The 16645-nt window shown below is 39.4% G+C and overlaps 1 long non-coding RNA gene across 1 annotated transcript; it reads right to left on the bottom strand.

Moving 5' to 3' along the window:
• Positions 1–11: 11 nt before the first annotated feature.
• LOC143845985 (uncharacterized) lies at positions 12–5129 on the bottom strand. Its single transcript, XR_013234612.1, has 3 exons — positions 4503–5129; positions 1531–1778; positions 12–1194 (listed from the first exon to the last, which is right to left on the bottom strand). It is a non-coding gene; the product is annotated as an uncharacterized LOC143845985 (long non-coding RNA).
• Between the last annotated feature and the right edge of the window lie 11516 nt (positions 5130–16645).

Here is a 16645-nt window from a genome sequence, read left to right as displayed (position 1 = left end):
CTTCATGGGGTTTCTTTTGCTTTTTTCTGCTTCTCACGATCCATTCTAGAGAAGCTATTGCTCAGCTGAAATCTTCATGTCCTATAGATCCATGTCGAGGAAGAATACCGAACCAGCTCTGCTGTAGAGCTCTTCACAGGGGGATTCTTAACAGTGGTTGTTCTTGTGTATGCAAGCGTTTAATACTTTATGGTGCTCCAAGTCTGGGAACTACTTGTTATGATAGATGGAAGTGTTCAAGATGTGAGCTCTGTAATAATTGTACATGAAAAAAAAATCTGTCTAGAGCTTGCTTCTCAAAGGTTAAGGGTTAGAGCTTGGCGAGAACGGTGAGAAAGTCCTCAAAAATGGTGTTCATGTGGATTGCTCTTTAGTCCTTGATCTCTGGTTTTAGAATTTCTAGATGTGTTCTACATTGTTGAGGTGGGTTTATTTATTGGATTAGCTCAGAAAAAAGTTAATTAGCATTTTTTTTTATTACATGCAAATTGGTTCTGAAGTTAAATATGGTTCTTTGCAAATAATTGTCATAATTGTTCCAAAAACAACATGTTAATGGCTTCCAATGAGGCCTTTGTAATATACTTGCGAAGTAAGTCGTGCTCTCCAGGTTTCCTCTTTGATTTTGTTACTTATTTGGTTGGGATTTATTTGTAGTTATCCTCATGAGTTAGATAAGATGTTAGTAGCTGATTATTAGGAGACTTATTAGGAAGAGATTTGCTTATTAGATAGGAATACTAGCTATTTAGTAGGGGGTAGATATGGGAATAAAAAAGCAATGAACAATTTGTAATGCATGGTATTATTTTTCTGAAATAGCAATTCAAAGAAGGTTTCCGCCGAACGTGGGAGTTTTTGCTTGTTTCTTTGTTTCTTCTTCCTCGTCGTCATTACAATTTGGTATCAGAGCGGCGATCTCGGATTGTGGATCAAGTTGAGATGTCGGAAGGGAATAAAGCATAAGAAGCAAGGCGCATGGAGGAGGCAAGGCGTGTGGAGGAGTCAATGAAACACCTTCAATTCGCGATAGCTCTGATAAGCAAGCCGAGGCTCTAACCGAGATTAGGCAGTTGATGACAGCCATAAATCTTAAATAGGAGCAGTTGGTCACGAAGCTCTCTTCCCCCGAAGGCAGTGATCAAGTTGAGTCTTCTCGGCCATCACGGGAATCATCCTCACGAAGTCATGGATCTGTGCAAACCAAATTTGCCAAAATTTAATTCCCTCGCTTTCGTTAGGAAGATCTTAAATGATGGGTCTACAGGTGCAAAATTGTTTCCAATTTTAATCAAATGGAAGAAAATGAGGTGTCTTTGGCTTCTATACATTTGGAAGATAAAACCCTACAATGGTTCCGATGGATAGAAACAACCAAGGGAATGGCGGGATGGGAGTAGTTTCTGCAAGCCTTGTATGTACGATTTGGGCCAACGGCACATGAAGAGTCTATAGGAGAGCAAACCAAATTGCGACAAAGTGACAAACCAGCTTTGTCAAGAAATACTAAGATAAGTTCGAGGAACTCACCAATAAGACTCAACGGATATCCTAAGGGTTCTTTGTAAGTTGCTTCATAAGTGGCCTCCGAGATGATATTAATGCTGGAGTTCGAATGTTTGAGCCTAGCAAGATCACCAAGCCATTGGATTGGCACAGTTGCAAGAAGAGGGCATTGAAGCTTTGGGTCGACGATCAAGGATTGCTGCTAAGTCGACGGTTCAAGGTAATCCTAGTGTTAAACCCAATTCTTCCTTTCCTTACTACCGATACGTCATCTGACACAAGCAAAAATGGATGAGCAGCGATTCAAAGGGTTGTGTTACAAATGTGATGAGATATACAATGCGTTATCAATGCAAGAAACAACAACCATTTTTGCTAATTGGGGAAGGAGAGACCAAAGAATCAACTGACGAGGAATTACAAATGTCGGTCCATGCTCTTGCTGGACCTACGTCTTATCGAACTATGCGAATCAAGGGATATATAAAACGACGTCCTGTGGTCATCTTGAACGATTCTGGAAGCACCCATGTGGCCAAACGAGCTGGGTGTGAAGTGCAACAAACTAATCCATTATTTGTCTCTGTGGCGCATGGGATGAAATTAGTTAGCACAAATACATGCAAACAATTTTATTGGGTCATGCATGGCAAAACCTTCCAAACGGACATGCGATTACTATCATTGGGCGGGTGTAATTTGGCACTAGGGGTGCAGTGGCTAGCCACCCTAGGGACAATTGTGTGGGACTTTGCGCAACTCCGATGAAGTTTTCAGCCAACAGAAAGCAACATGTGTTTCAAGATGTTGATCTTCTTAACTTTGGCAAAGACCGGTCCCAGTTACAACCCAATCGTTTTAACCTTGGTGGCAATCCTTGACCACGAAGAGGGGGCTCTGCTTCCCCGAACAATCGCCTAATTACAATGTCGAATACAAAAGAAGAAAACCAAAAATCCCTTCTCAAAGGGTTACAATTTGATGAAGAAGATATACAATTGAATCCCTATATCCAATCCTTTGCAAATGACCAAGTAGAGGCTCAAGGAGGGTTCTCTCACTTTACATATGTTCCTGTAGACACCCCCATTTTGCTCCACTTTAGCCAACAAAGCCTTTCTCAATTCCAGTATAGTCTTTAGGTTTGTTTTTCACAGTTTTCTAAATTCTCTTCAATTTTGGATAGAAGCAAAAATGATCATTGGTTGTAATTTATTGGTAAAGAACTAAAGATGTATATTCCAAAGAAAAACTACATACCTGAAGAAGGCCACGAAATCTCAGAGCTTGGGAGGAGCAAACATGTAAATGAAGAAGCATTCGACCATTAAAAAAAGAAAATAGATAGACGGGTTGAAGTTAAAATTAAAGCAACCTGTTTCCTAATAGTTTATGGAGTCTGATCATCAAATCCTCTTTGTGGTCTGAGAAGTTGCCTCTTTTGATGTTGGGTCTCAGATAATTCAACCAACAACCATCTCAGGCTGCAACTCTTCCTTATGGATAAAACGGGTGTGAATCTATATTTCGATGTATCTATGTGTCTATCGAGATATATGCATCATGCCCAAAATAGAATAAATACATAATTTGGCATTCAACACCATATGCTTTAAAGATTAAAATCCTGCAAATTTCCAATCAGAAGCTAATTTCTGAACTGAAAATAATTGTCTGGAAATTAAAATAAAATAAAATTGTCTACATCCTCGAGGGCAAAGGTTTAATGGAAAAAAATATAAGTAGACTCAATGGTGAGTTTTAATTATCTATTTAGAATGCTAAAAGTGTATAAATACCTACTTAGAGTGCTAAAAGTATCCATTTAGAAGAATTATAAAATGGGTAAAAATAAGAGCAATTAGAAAGAAAATGGTTGTCGAAGCCTGAGTTCTAAATCTACAGTAACAACAAATAGCATCAATACCATTCTAGGTAAATCGAATCATGTCTGGTAAATCTTGATACTTATAAAAGAATCTTGAATGACATAACAAAGTTGAACTTGGTATATCGCTGATCCATTTCTCCAAATCCATTGAAATCATTCATCGTCCTTGCCTTCAATCATCTTTGTATAGAAATCTCTTTGAACTATCCCTTTCAACATTGCCAGAAAAGATTCCCCTTAAGGCAAAAAAAAAAAAAAATCATTGTTTTTTTTCATCCTAGGACTTAATTTTCACCAATGGTTCTCCCAATACCCAACCTTTGTCTGCAAGAGAGGGAAAATGGCAAGCATTTCAACAAAATAGTTATTATTATTACCAATATGTCACTCCATTTCTATGGCAAACACCAAATACAGGTTTATGTCTATATGACATAGGAATTAGCCTTTACAAAATTGATCAAGAATTACCTCTCATTCACTCCAGAAAACAATATCTTGTCAGTCCAAAATTTATTTTTCAAATCAATCGTATTCAATCACTCCCAAATTAAAAACAATCATAATAATTTCATTTTAAAAAAAAAATCATAACAATAAGAGTGCTGCTATAGAGGCCTAGATTGGAACCGAGAATGGAACCGAACAAATCCCCACATGCCACATGGCATGACAGTGCCATTTTAAGGAAACAGAGCCAAAAAAGAAGGAATGTTATTGCTAAGGTGTGAAGAGGCTGTTTGTTTTTCACTTTTGGTCTCCAAATCAGTTTCCATATCATTATTCTAATAATAACCTTTTCTCTCTTAAAAAATAAAACACAATGAAAAAATTCGTATAGAGGAATGAAGAAGAGATAGCGACGACTGTTCTCTCTCAAACAAAAATTGAAAAATGAAATACCTGCAAAAATGAAGAAATTATTGTATGTCACGTACTGATGTAGGATATCGGTGGTTTTAATTACTATCTAATTACAATAGAAGCATTATTCTTATTTGAACCCAAATGCAAAACAACCATAATAATAAACTTCTCTCTAAATAACACATGGAAGAATTGTAAAAATAAAAATAGAAGAAGAAGAGATAGCAAGGATTATTACTTAGCAAGGAGTCTTATTGGCTCTAGACTTTCGTTGAATAGTGGTGGAGCAAGGTTTGTTGTCGCTCCTATCAATCTATGAATCAGTTTTCTTGGTCCTATGATTTGCTGCTGATTCCCGTGTTGGCATTGAATCTGGTGGTAGGCATTTCCGATCGCGTTTGGCCTTATACACCAATGCTATCTGTCTATGCCATTTCAGCAGGGACCTTAAATTCAGGATAAAAAAATTCCACCCCAAAAAATTATTTTAAATGAGAAATAAGAAAATTATAAGGAAAAAATACAACAGTTAATAAAGAGTCAGAAGCAGGGTCTTGTCCATTATGATAAACATATCTTGATGACATCGAAAACCTCAATGTTTTAACTTTTGAATAAGAATCAGCCATATCTGCAAACAACTCAAAGCAAACAAAAATGAAGAAATCAGTATGAGGGGAAAAAGTGCAGAACTAAATTAGAAATACTAATAATCTGAATTCTCCTGTCAAAGAAGAAAACGGAAACGATTTATTTATGGAGTTTTAAATCGTAATTTTTGTAGGAAATCAAAAATGGAGTTTTTTAACTGCCAATAAGGGATAGATTTTTTGCTATATTTATGGAGATTAATTAGGGAAGAGAAAAGATACACACAGAAGTGCACAACCACCGCTTAGAGGATTCCGCTTTACTTATTAGAAAAAAAAAAGGTGGAAAAATCAACCCCGCATGACATCGTTTCCTACCAACTCTCATTATAGAAAATAGACCGGCCATCAAGTCTACTTACCCGATCAAACCTAGACTTAGTATGAGTCAATGACTGTTTCATTAATACAGCTATACAAGAAGCTTCTTGGAATGGGGCATTCAACTTCTTTAATTACAGGGGCCTAAGTGAGGGACATCAACACTTAGACATGAACATTTCGTTGTGTTTCTTTTGCTTTTTTCTGCTTCTTACAATCCAAGCTAGAGAAGCTGCTGCACAGCTTACATCTCAATGTCCTTTAGATCCATGTCGAGGAAGAATAGCGAACCAACTCTGTTGTAAAGCCCTTCAAAGTGGGATTCTCAACGATGGCTGTTCTTGTGTATGCAAGCGTTTAATACGTTTTGGTGCTCCTAGTCTGGGAAGTGGTTGTTTTGACAGATGGAATTGTAGCAGATGTAAGCTTTGTAACTGTACTGCATGATAAAACTGTCAAGACCTTTCAATGGTTGATGATTATGGTGAAGAGGATGGCCAAGAAGTGTGAGAGAAACCTTAATTAACAATGGTATTGATGAGGAATGGTCTCTAGCTCTTGATCACATGGTTTTATGATTTCTGTCTTATTTTCTTATTTGGGTGTGTTCTGAATCCATGGGGTTCATTTATGTATCGGGTTTGTGCCTGGTAGACTATATGGATATCTCCCGCATGAAATGATCAAACTCAAATAAGGAGATCATCAGGCTTTCCTTCTATACCATTAAAAGTTATTTGCATAGAGTCTTGATGCAAATGGTTCTAAAGATAGCTTTAGTTCTTTGCAAATAATGGTCATAATAGTTCTTTAAACATTTTGGTTAATGGCTTCGAATTAGGCCTTTGTATTTTAATTACTTGCAAAATAAGGGCGTGTTTGACAACCATTCAGCGGCAACACTACTCATAGGCCCAATCTGGACCTTTTCTAGTCCATGGATCTGTCTCTCACAACTTGCTTCTCTGTTAGGTGCCTGAAAATTGAGGCCATGTTTGGCAGCCATGAAAAAGTTTTTCATGAAATGTTAAACTTATCCAGTGGTAGGAGAGGGCCAAGTTGACTGGCAGAGGCAAAGAATTGAGAGGGCATGGGTGAAAAGAGGGTGAGAGGTGGGGGATAAAAAGTGAAGAAAAAGTCAGTCAAAATAGTTATTTTTTCCTATTTTCAGCCAATTACGACCATCTCTCAATCAAAGCCAGACGTGGCAAACGGGTGGGCCGGGCAGGGTTTGACCCGACCCGTACGGGCCGGGTCAAATGGGCAGGGTAAAAATGACCCGCAAAATTTACGGGTCACTAATGGTGGACCCGGACCATTAGTGACCCCGGACCCCACCCGCACGGACCGGGTCTACCCGCGGGTCACCCGCTTTATTATAACGAATGTTTGTTTTGTTTTTCGAAAACTTCTGTGCCACGTGCCGTATGCTAAGACTCTTAGGCACGTGGCACATAAGTTTTTGAAAAACAAAACAAACATTCGTTATAATAAAGCGGGCAGTGTTTAAAAACTCGTTGACTCGGCTCGGAACTCGGCCGAGTCGACTCGGATTTGTGTTGGCCGCATTTTGAAGTCCCAAACTCATGGAGTCCGGGCCGAGTCAAACACGAATCAAACTTTTTTTCCTAATGGGATCGACCAGCAGGCAAATCTGGGCGATCCGTGACTCCTACAACTGGTTGATCTTCCTAGAATACATTCCCTACTCTTAGACTTCAAGAGGACAAGAAAAAAAAGGACAAGATCTTGATTTTTTCAACAAAATATCTTATGATTCATAGTTTCTTACCTATAAATATGTGTTGAATGTATCCCATTTCCGTTCATCCCAGAATATCTCGATCTACGTTACTTTCTCCTTCAAAACCCTTTTCCCATTGCCTCCCATTGCCTTCATAAACTGGTTTTTGGTGGGTAGAAAAATCAACTGTTTTTGTTGCCATTATAAACTGGTATTTGGAGTGTTCGGCGGTCAAAGGAAGAAGAAGAAAGGTTTCCTTTTGTGTTGGCAAAGGAAGAAGAAGAAAGGTCATGCAAACAAAAATGAAACCCTAAATCATTAAATGTGTGTAAATGATACTTTAGGCCCTTTTTCTTACTTGGTACAGCCCCTCTAGGTAAAAGAATAGTCATAGACACACTGGGGTGACTTTCCCGAGTAAAAAAAGGTGGTGCAAATTTCACTTTTGGGCCATAGTATTTAATATTGGGCCCATCAAATGGACAACTTAGATCATCCTATGTAAGCCTCTGGATAATCCAAGCCGCCTATTATAGGTCACAACATAAAGAGGTTCTATCCAAAAATTAATTTCAATAGGATGATCCCAGCCCTACGATCTGAAGTGGAAATTGCATATTATGGAATCCTCAATAGATCAAAGGGTTGGGATCATCCAATGAAAATGATATTTGGGGCACAATGTAATTATGATGTTGCTCATCAAATGGATGGGTTAGATCATCCTATAATGTTACCCTTACAGCTTTAATTGGCTTTCCATAATATGCCATTCCACTTCAAATAGAAGGCTTGGATCATCCTACTGAAATGAATTTTTGGGCACAACGTATTTAATTTGTGGCTCAACAAATGGACGGCTTAGATCACCCCATGATGTAAGGCTTACATTTTTAATTGGCTAGATGATCCAAGCCCTCCATTCGATAGTTCACAACCTAAGGTACACTAACCAATACAAAGCAGTGTCATTTTCCTACCTTTACGTCAAAAATATAGTAATTTAAAATTTAGGAAATGTAAAAAGTAGATTAGACATGCAAGGGTCTGAAAGACTGAAACATAAAGTGTCTTTTTCTCTCTTTTTTTTTTTGAATTTTTTTATAAAAAATTACAGCTCATATGGCCGCGTCAGCCGCGTCCGAGTCGAGTCTACAAGGATTTTGTTCGGCTGAGTTCCGCATCAAAACCGCGTTTTTAAAGCGTCAGACATGTGGCGAATATATCACTTCCCTCACAAAGGTCGCTGACATTTTTTCTACAAAAAGTAGAGGAAAATTTGCAGTGACCAAATTGTCCTCGACTCATCATGAAAGAATTTAATCACTTATCAACTAAAAGAAGGGTAGTTTGGGTACTCAGGGATTGTTACTGCCATGACAATGACAACTCAACTTGGGGAAGTAGGATTTTAATGATTTGACGAAAATACCCTCACATGTTTCAGGTATTTTCATCACATATCCTCTATTCCTCTCCCCCAAAAACTACTCGGCTTTTTTAGCGGGCACCCGCGGGTCCACCCTGCCCGGACCAGTTTTGACGTGCCGGGTGGACCCACGGGTCAAATTGAAAGGGGTCACTTTATTGGGACCCGGACCCAGATATTACGGGTGGGCCTGGTCGACCCACGGGTCCGGGTCACTTCTTGTCAGGTCTAGTAAAAACTAATATTGCCTGAAAAAAAGTTTTCATGGTTCCCAAACATGGCCTTGGAGAAATCAACTTCTAGTCCTTTTTTCTAGAACTCAATATAATAAAGATTCACAGACCCTGTGTTTGGACTATTTCAACCAAATGTTATTAGAAATAACTATTTAAAAAAAGTCCACCAACATTATGACAGAATTTTCCTATCAACTCTCACTGTAGAGAAAAGTCCGGCCATTCCTTCTATTATTAATAAAATTTAAGGTGCCCATGGATAAATTCCGGGTTAAAAAATAAAAAAGACAAGGGGCCGCCATCAACTCTGTTCACCCGAGGCCCTTAGACATAGCACGAGACAATCAGGAAGTCAATTCGCATATTTACATTATCTTATAGCTTAGAAAATGACAATATTGTATGCTGTCAATCCTTGACTATCCTATCTTTTTTGAAGAGGTAATCTTTATACTTAGAAAGAGGGAAGCCCGAAATATGACATCTCAAGAGTACAAAAAGGCAAAAAGAAAATAAAAAATAATAAAATACAGAGATGAATCAAGGTGGGAGATGATCAAACCATTGTAGAGAATCACTTCCCACCCCTCTCCTAGCTAATAAATCCGCCTTCTCGTTGGTTGTCCTCCTAACATGGTTTATCACAATAGATGATCCCGAGATTAATTATTCAATTTCATCAAAGAATGCCAAGAATCTCCAAGGAGGAGCCACTCCCCCCTTCAACCACAGATCACATTTAAGGAATCTCCTTCAACAAATACAGTATCTACACATCCTCCACTAAACTTTTTGATACCATAGAAAACATCCTTAACTTCCGCCTCCGTTGCATCACACACTCCAATCAAACCGGAAAAGCCCCATTGAACTTCGCCACTTTCATTGCGGCATAAGCCAACCACCCCGGACGGGCCCGAATTCCCAAACAGGCACCATCGAAGTTCAATTTTAACATCCCTTGAGGAGAAGGTTCCCATCTTTGGGCAATGTTAGATGACCTCTCTCTACTAAATACACTTCCCTCCAAAGTTCCCAAAGATCAAAAGCCGAGACAAATTGAAACATTGGATGACATCTCGTCCACGATATAACCAAGGCAATAATTCTCATGTAAAGGTAATGAAGCGATTTGGCCTTTCCCTCAAAGACCCTAGAATTTTGCTCCTTCCATATAACCCACAAAGTTGCTAGCAAGCAAACTTCCCAGGAGATTTTACCTTTCTTTTTCCAAGGCACGAAACCCCAATGCTGCAACAACATCTGCATAGATCTCGGGAAGACCTAGCTGATCCCAAACCTCAAGAAAATACATCTCCATATCAACCGGGTAAAAGAGCAGTGCGTGAAAAGATGGTTCACAGATTCCCCATCCTCTAGACAAAGGGGACAATGGTCAATAAGCCACATACCACGGTTTCTCAGGAAGTTAATAGTCTGTATCCGCTCGCGACAAACAGCCAATCCAAAGATACTAACCCGAGGAGGACAATGAAATTTCCAAATGTAACATATTTGATGTAACATACTCATTAATCTAGACCCATATTTGATGGCCCCCACCAAATATTTGTTATGAAAATTTCACTGATCAGACGATTCTGGCCGTTCAATTTGTGGCCTGTAGCAAATTGACGGTTATAAGTTTGAAGTTGGTCACACTACAATTTTTTGTAAAAATGTCTATTTCATGCTTAACTGCTACCCATTTGATTACATATTTACAGCTACACAAGAAACTTCTTAGAATGAGGCATTCAACATCTTTAATTAGAGGGGCCTAAGTAAGAGAAATCATCACAGTTAGACATGAACATTTCATGGTGTTTCTTTTGCTTTTTCCTGCTTCTTACAATCCATAATAGAGAAGCTACCGCTCAGTCGACATCTTCATGTCCTCTAGATCCATGTCGAGGAAGAATAGCGAACCAGCTCTGTTGTAAAGCCCTTCAAAGTGGGATTCTCAACAGTGGTTGTTCTTGTGTGTGCAAGAGTTTAATAGGTTATGGGGCTTCTGATCTGGGAAGTGCTTGTTATGACAGATGGAAATGTTCCAGATGTAAGCTCTGTAACTGTACTCCATGAAAAAACTTTCAGTCCCTAATTTCCATGGTTGATGATTATGGTGAAGAGGGCGGCCATGAAGGGTTTGAGAAAAACCTTAACAAAGGTTTGATGGGGATTGGTGCTTAGTTCTTGATCTCATGGTTTTAGAATTTCTATATTATTATTTTTTCTAGCTGTGTTCTACATCCATCTGTAAGATTTATGTAGTGGGTTTGTGCTTGGTATCAAACTCAAATAAGATCAGGCTTAGGGTTTCTTTGGATACCTTTACAAGTTATTTGCATTAGTCTTACACTAAAGTGGTTATAAAGTTAAATATGGTTCTTTGCAAATTTGTGGTTATAATAGTTCCAAAAACATTGTGGTTAATGGCTTCCAATGATGCTTGCAAAATAAGGGTGTGTTCGATTTGCAGAAGAAATTCCCCCATTTCTGCCCCGCGGAGAATGAGAAAGGATAAAAGAATCGGAAAGATCCCGTTCAACAAAGCCAACCCGTTTCTCCATATCTTTGCAAAAACTGTTGTGGGAGAATGAGTTCTCATCTGATCGAACGAGGTGACATGTCTCTTCCCTCTTTTAGAGTTGCCATGTAGGAAAATACAGGCCTAAGTCTCTGTTATGACTCTGTACACACAACCACAATGAATAAGTGGCTTGCTTGTGGGACTAGAAAGGGCTAGGCACTGGCCTCGCCTGATTGGATGACCAGTGTCCACTAAAGGGGATTTCATTTATCACATGTTTTTTATTACTATGCCTCGGCTTATTCCCAAATGAATGTAACAGCATAGTTTCATCATTCTTTCGTCATTCTGAAAGGAAAGGGAGAGAAAGAGAGTAGTTTTTCTCTATTGTATATGTAGGGAGTTTTGATCAGATACCATTGATATTTGATCTGAACCCCTATCAGGGCAGTGCTATCTTGGTGGGGCGATCGGCTCTCATCCCCAAGGCGTCCGATCAGTTTGGGCTCCTCTACTTGAAATGTGGAGTCGTTATGGGGTGATGGGACTCGAGCTTTGGTCGAAGTTTTCTGGCCCTTTTTGAAAAGTTGGGTTGCTTTGGGAAAAAAGTTTATTTTCTTCAAGGCTCGGTCTTGTTCTTTTCCTAGAAAATGCTTTCCTTTGAACAAATAGTCTTCTAAAGTTTGAGAGGATAAGTTTCTGGCTGGTTAGTGAAGCACGGTTTGGTTCATCAGGTCGACTGCGTCCAGTTGCGGGACGGGAAAAATGAGATCAGGAAATGAGGTCTTAACAGATGCCCCTCTTTGGAAAAGGATATAATGTATTAAATGCCAAAGCCCATAAGAAGGCGAATTCTTGCTGGCGACCGGGTGCAATCAGAGTCTCCATCGGCGCTAGGAATGTAAAGTTCTCGCCAAAGGTAACTCTTCGCCGAGCCCTCAGGAAAAAACTCCCTCATCAGCGGTAATTTTTTTTAAATTAAAGGATCAAGAATTAACGGGTCTCAGAGGCTTCGCTCTCACCGTTTAAGGAAGGTGATGGACGCACAACTCCAAGGAGATGTTGTATCAGTTTGCTGGGGAATGGATGGAGTATGTAGAACATTCCTTCCGCCAGCTGGAGAGGTCGATGCTGGGATAAATTTTCTAACATCCAGTGTGAGGGTGGAGAAACTTTCTATCGTTCAGTACCAGTACTGGAATAACTTTCTGCTCTCCAGAGTGAAGTGTGGAATGAGTTTCTATCATTAAGTGTGAAGGGTGCAATGACTTTCCATCATTCAGTGCAATGGGGGGGAGCAACTCCCTGTCTCTCAGTGCAATGGGGGAGCCATTTTCTACCTTTTCATGTAATAAGGGTCGATGAAGATCAGTTTCTATCATTGACAGGGGGCGAGCATTTCACTGCTCTGAATTATATCTGGTCAAGGCCAGTTTTATCATCATAGCATGGATGAACATTAGCTTTACCATTCGAAAAGGGAAGAGCAGTTAGTTGCTCTAAAGTGTTTTCTTATGAAGGTCAGATTTATCACAAGAGCATGTATGGAGGTTAGGTTTAGCATCAAAGGGGTGAGCAGTTCGTTGCTATGAAGTGTATCTGATGGAGGTCAGGTTTATCACTAGAGCATGGATGGAGGTTAGGTTTACCATCTGGAAGGGATGAGTAGTTAGTTGCTCTGAGGTGCATCTGGTGAAGGTAAGGTTTATCATCAGAGCATGTATGGAGGTTAGGCTTAGCATCCGAAAAGGGGTGAGCAGTTCGTTGCTCTGAGGTGCATCTAGTGAAGGTCAAATTTATCACCATGACTATGGATGGATATCAATTTTACCACCCGAAAAGGGACAAGAAATTTGTTGCATTGAGGTGCATTTGGTGAAGGCCAGGCATGGACGGGCATCATTTTTACCCTCTGGAAAAGGGCGAGTAGTTCATTGGTTAGAGGTGTATCTAGTCAAGGTTAGGTTTATTTCTACAGCACATATGGATGCCAGGTTTACCATCTGTAAAGGGGCGAAAAGTTCATTTCTCTGAGGTGTATTTAAAGTAGATCAAGTTTATCAATGGAGCACATATGAAGGTCAGGTTTGCCATCAGAAAAGGGCCAGCAATGTTAGTTGAACAAGGGATCCTGGCGCAACGGAAGAGGTCATGGAAACATATGGAACAAAAATTTCCCTCCTTGTTTAACTCAGAATCCCTAGATTACTAGATTGATGATGGTGATTGAATTGAAAAGTGCAAGAGATAGAAAACAATACTGATGTGACTACTAGACTAGTAATCTTTGCTTTATCCACTCCCTAGTTCGGTTTCGATGTTTTTCGAACTCGAACATCTCGAAAGTAGGAGTGCTCTGCTCAATCGCATGAACACTGAAGGATTCTTGGAGAAGAACTCTTCTTCTCAACCTTGGCTCCAAGCCAAAGAGGAAATTGGAAGAGAGAGAGAGAGAGAGAGAGAGAGAGAGAGAGAGAGAGAGAGAGAGAGAGAGAGAGACTTCAGGGAAGAGGGAGAGGAAGAGGAAAGAGTGCAAAAAGCAGCTAACTCTTTCTCTGTTGCTCTTTCCCTTTACATAATGGGAGGAGACGTCCAAAATGAATTCGGCTTTTTTTCTCCTAAATTTTAGTAACTTTTTATTTTGAAATAAAAAACACTTTTCTCTTTTGCAATTTGTTTCCAAGCAAACTCTTTAAAAAGGAAACTCTTTCTCTCTTATCTCTTCCATACAAAATAGAAATTTTATATTTCATCAATTAATTAATCAATCATATTAATTAATTAGTCGACTACTATACACTATATATGCACTAAAGTGCAGAAACCTTACATACGGTGTAAATCCTCCTTGTAATGTGAGAAATCAGGTTTTTTTTTTTTGTAGGTAAGCTGGGGTTTGGCGGGAACCCCTACCGGTTTATTAGAATGAAAAAGATAAAACAGTCAAAATACAAACGCTAACCCTATCAGAAGAATAGGGATACAAATCATAAGATAACGACAAGACCTATCCTTAAAAGCAGTATATAGGGGAAGGAAAGTACAAAGCAATCTCGAAAACTCCTAATAACCAAGAGCGTCTATCATCCCCTGACTGAAGTTCTTTGCTCTCTGGCTCTTCCGCAAATTTTGATTGTTCTTTCTACTTACCTCTGGCCACTTTTCACTTTGTGCTGGAGCAGGTGTCTTTGAATTTTCGAGATCTCTTTCTTCCACTTCTGGTTGAGGGACTTCTTCCATTTCTTTGTTTTCACCAACTGTGATAACTTCGTGGTGATTTGTGGGAATTGATCGGGTGCCACTGTGGTCTCCATTCAATGGGGTGTCTTGTTCGAGAGTTTCCAGTACACTGAAATTATTAGAAATTGGCACATTGTCCACGTTCTTTACCTTTTTCACCGGCTTTGTTTTTTGTTTGTCCTTTTTCTCTGCTTTGTTTACCTTTGATTCCCAGTGGTCCAAAGAATTTGTGGTGGATTCAAGGACTTGAGGCAGTCTTCTTCATAGGAATTTGAAAAGATAAAAACCATTGGCAAGAGCAAACATTTGGATCTCACCATGCAACTTCCATCTCCTTTGCAAGTGTTCCCTCAAGGCAAGAAAGTAGGGTTTTTGACCCATGAGATAACCGACTATGCAGTGGCACCATTTTTCCATTTCGTCGTCCTCAATCAGTGCGGCGGATTCATCGTCTTCTTGGATGGTTTTTGGTTCATGGAACACAAGGTTTGATGTCTGGATCTTTAGTCTCAAGTTGAGAAAAGAGGTTGGTCCAACCTCCAAGCCCAGTCTTGTTAACCACTTTTGGTTGTTTTTCTTCCTTGAGTCAGACTTTTTTCGAAATCCGAAGTTCCCTCCTTCTCGTGAATTTGAATCGGACCCGAAGCAACTATTGTTGAGTTGGCTAAAATTGGGGACCCACTTCTTAGCAACTGACATGGGGTCGATGTCAAAGCTTGCTGGCTTTGTATTTTTGAGAAATCAGTTTATAAAAAACTAGGGCTGCAACTCAAGCCGGGTTTTACCCGACCTGCATCGACCCGACCCGAAAATAGCCTGAGTTGGGTTCAGGTTTCATGGGTTTCAGGTCGAGCCAGGTTGAGCATTCAAAAGCCCGCATGAATCTCGGGTCGAGCCGGGTTTGAAGGGGCCCGACCCGACCCGACCCGACCCGACCCGAGTTACATAAGTTACAGTGTGTACATTTTTTTCTATTGTTAGTTAAAAGTTAAAAGTGAAAACCCACGCACCCACTGTTATTGCGTGTGAGTGTAATTTCTGCTTCTATGAGTTGAGTTGATTCAAGTGTTTGATTCAGCATTGTTTGATTGTAATTACAACATTGTTTGATTCAAGTGTAATGTGAGTGTAATTACATCATTGTTTGATTCAAGTGTAATTTCTGCTTTTATGAGTTGAGTTGCCTTGCCAAACAAGAATTTTCCTTAAAAATTGCGTCAATGTGAAAAAACCCGAACCGACCCGAGATTTATCATGGGTAGGGCCGGCTTTGGAAATCGTGGGTTTTCCGAAAAAAAACCCGACCCGACCCGACCCGAGATATTTCTCGGGTAGGGTTGGGTTCTCCAAAACCCGACCCGCCCGACCCGAGTTGCAGCCCTATAAAAAACTACTTATGAGGGTTCTTCAATAGTAAAATTGCACATATTGTCAGGACAACCAGTCATGAGACATAAAACTCAATTGTTTTGCAATTTAACTGAGTATTGCCATGCAACCAAAAAACACACTTATCCAAGATAGTAAAATCTAACACACTAATCCAAGATAGTAATGGGTACTCTGCAGTTGGCTTTTCACAATCTTCGTATGACCTCTGTCGTCAACTATCTTGGGCACATAGTCTAGGGTGTATGACAATACATAAAGAATCTCAATCTCTCAACACATGCCTGCCATATGATCCTAAATATCAAATAACATGACTAATAAAAGTTTGCAATCATAAAGAGCCCCTTGGGCTCTGTTCACTTGCGTTCCCGGGAAAGCAAATTCCTGAAAAACAGCCTCTTTTTTCCTTGACAAGATAGAATTCTGGTGTTCACTTGTTTTCCAGGAAAAATAGAATTACACATGTGGAATTTCTACAATAAGTCAAAAAATGACATGGAAAAGCCCATCCCCCCAAGGAGGAAGAGTTGTGTTATAATTGATTTGGATCTACTTGGTATGGCGTACCTTAAAAAAAAAAAAACAATTTTACTTAAAATCTATATTCTAATAATGATAATTGTAAGTGTTCTTTACAATAAAATACTAATAATTGTGAGTGTACTTCATTTTAAATAATGACTCGAGGTTGCACATACCAAACAAAAGTGTAAAATACAGCAGTTGTTGATTTACAAAATGGAAGTTAAGGACACGCGCTATGCGCGAACAATATTCCTTTACATTATGAAAAGTTTTTATGATTTAAAATAGAGGCAACAATAATCGAGAGCTTA

The sequence above is a fragment of the Tasmannia lanceolata genome, unplaced genomic scaffold (genome assembly GCF_043159265.1).
Source record: "Tasmannia lanceolata isolate RefF3 unplaced genomic scaffold, GAP_Taslan_0.1 ptg000015l, whole genome shotgun sequence".
NCBI lineage: Eukaryota > Viridiplantae > Streptophyta > Magnoliopsida > Canellales > Winteraceae > Tasmannia > Tasmannia lanceolata.
This window is presented reverse-complemented; position numbering and strand designations above follow the sequence as displayed.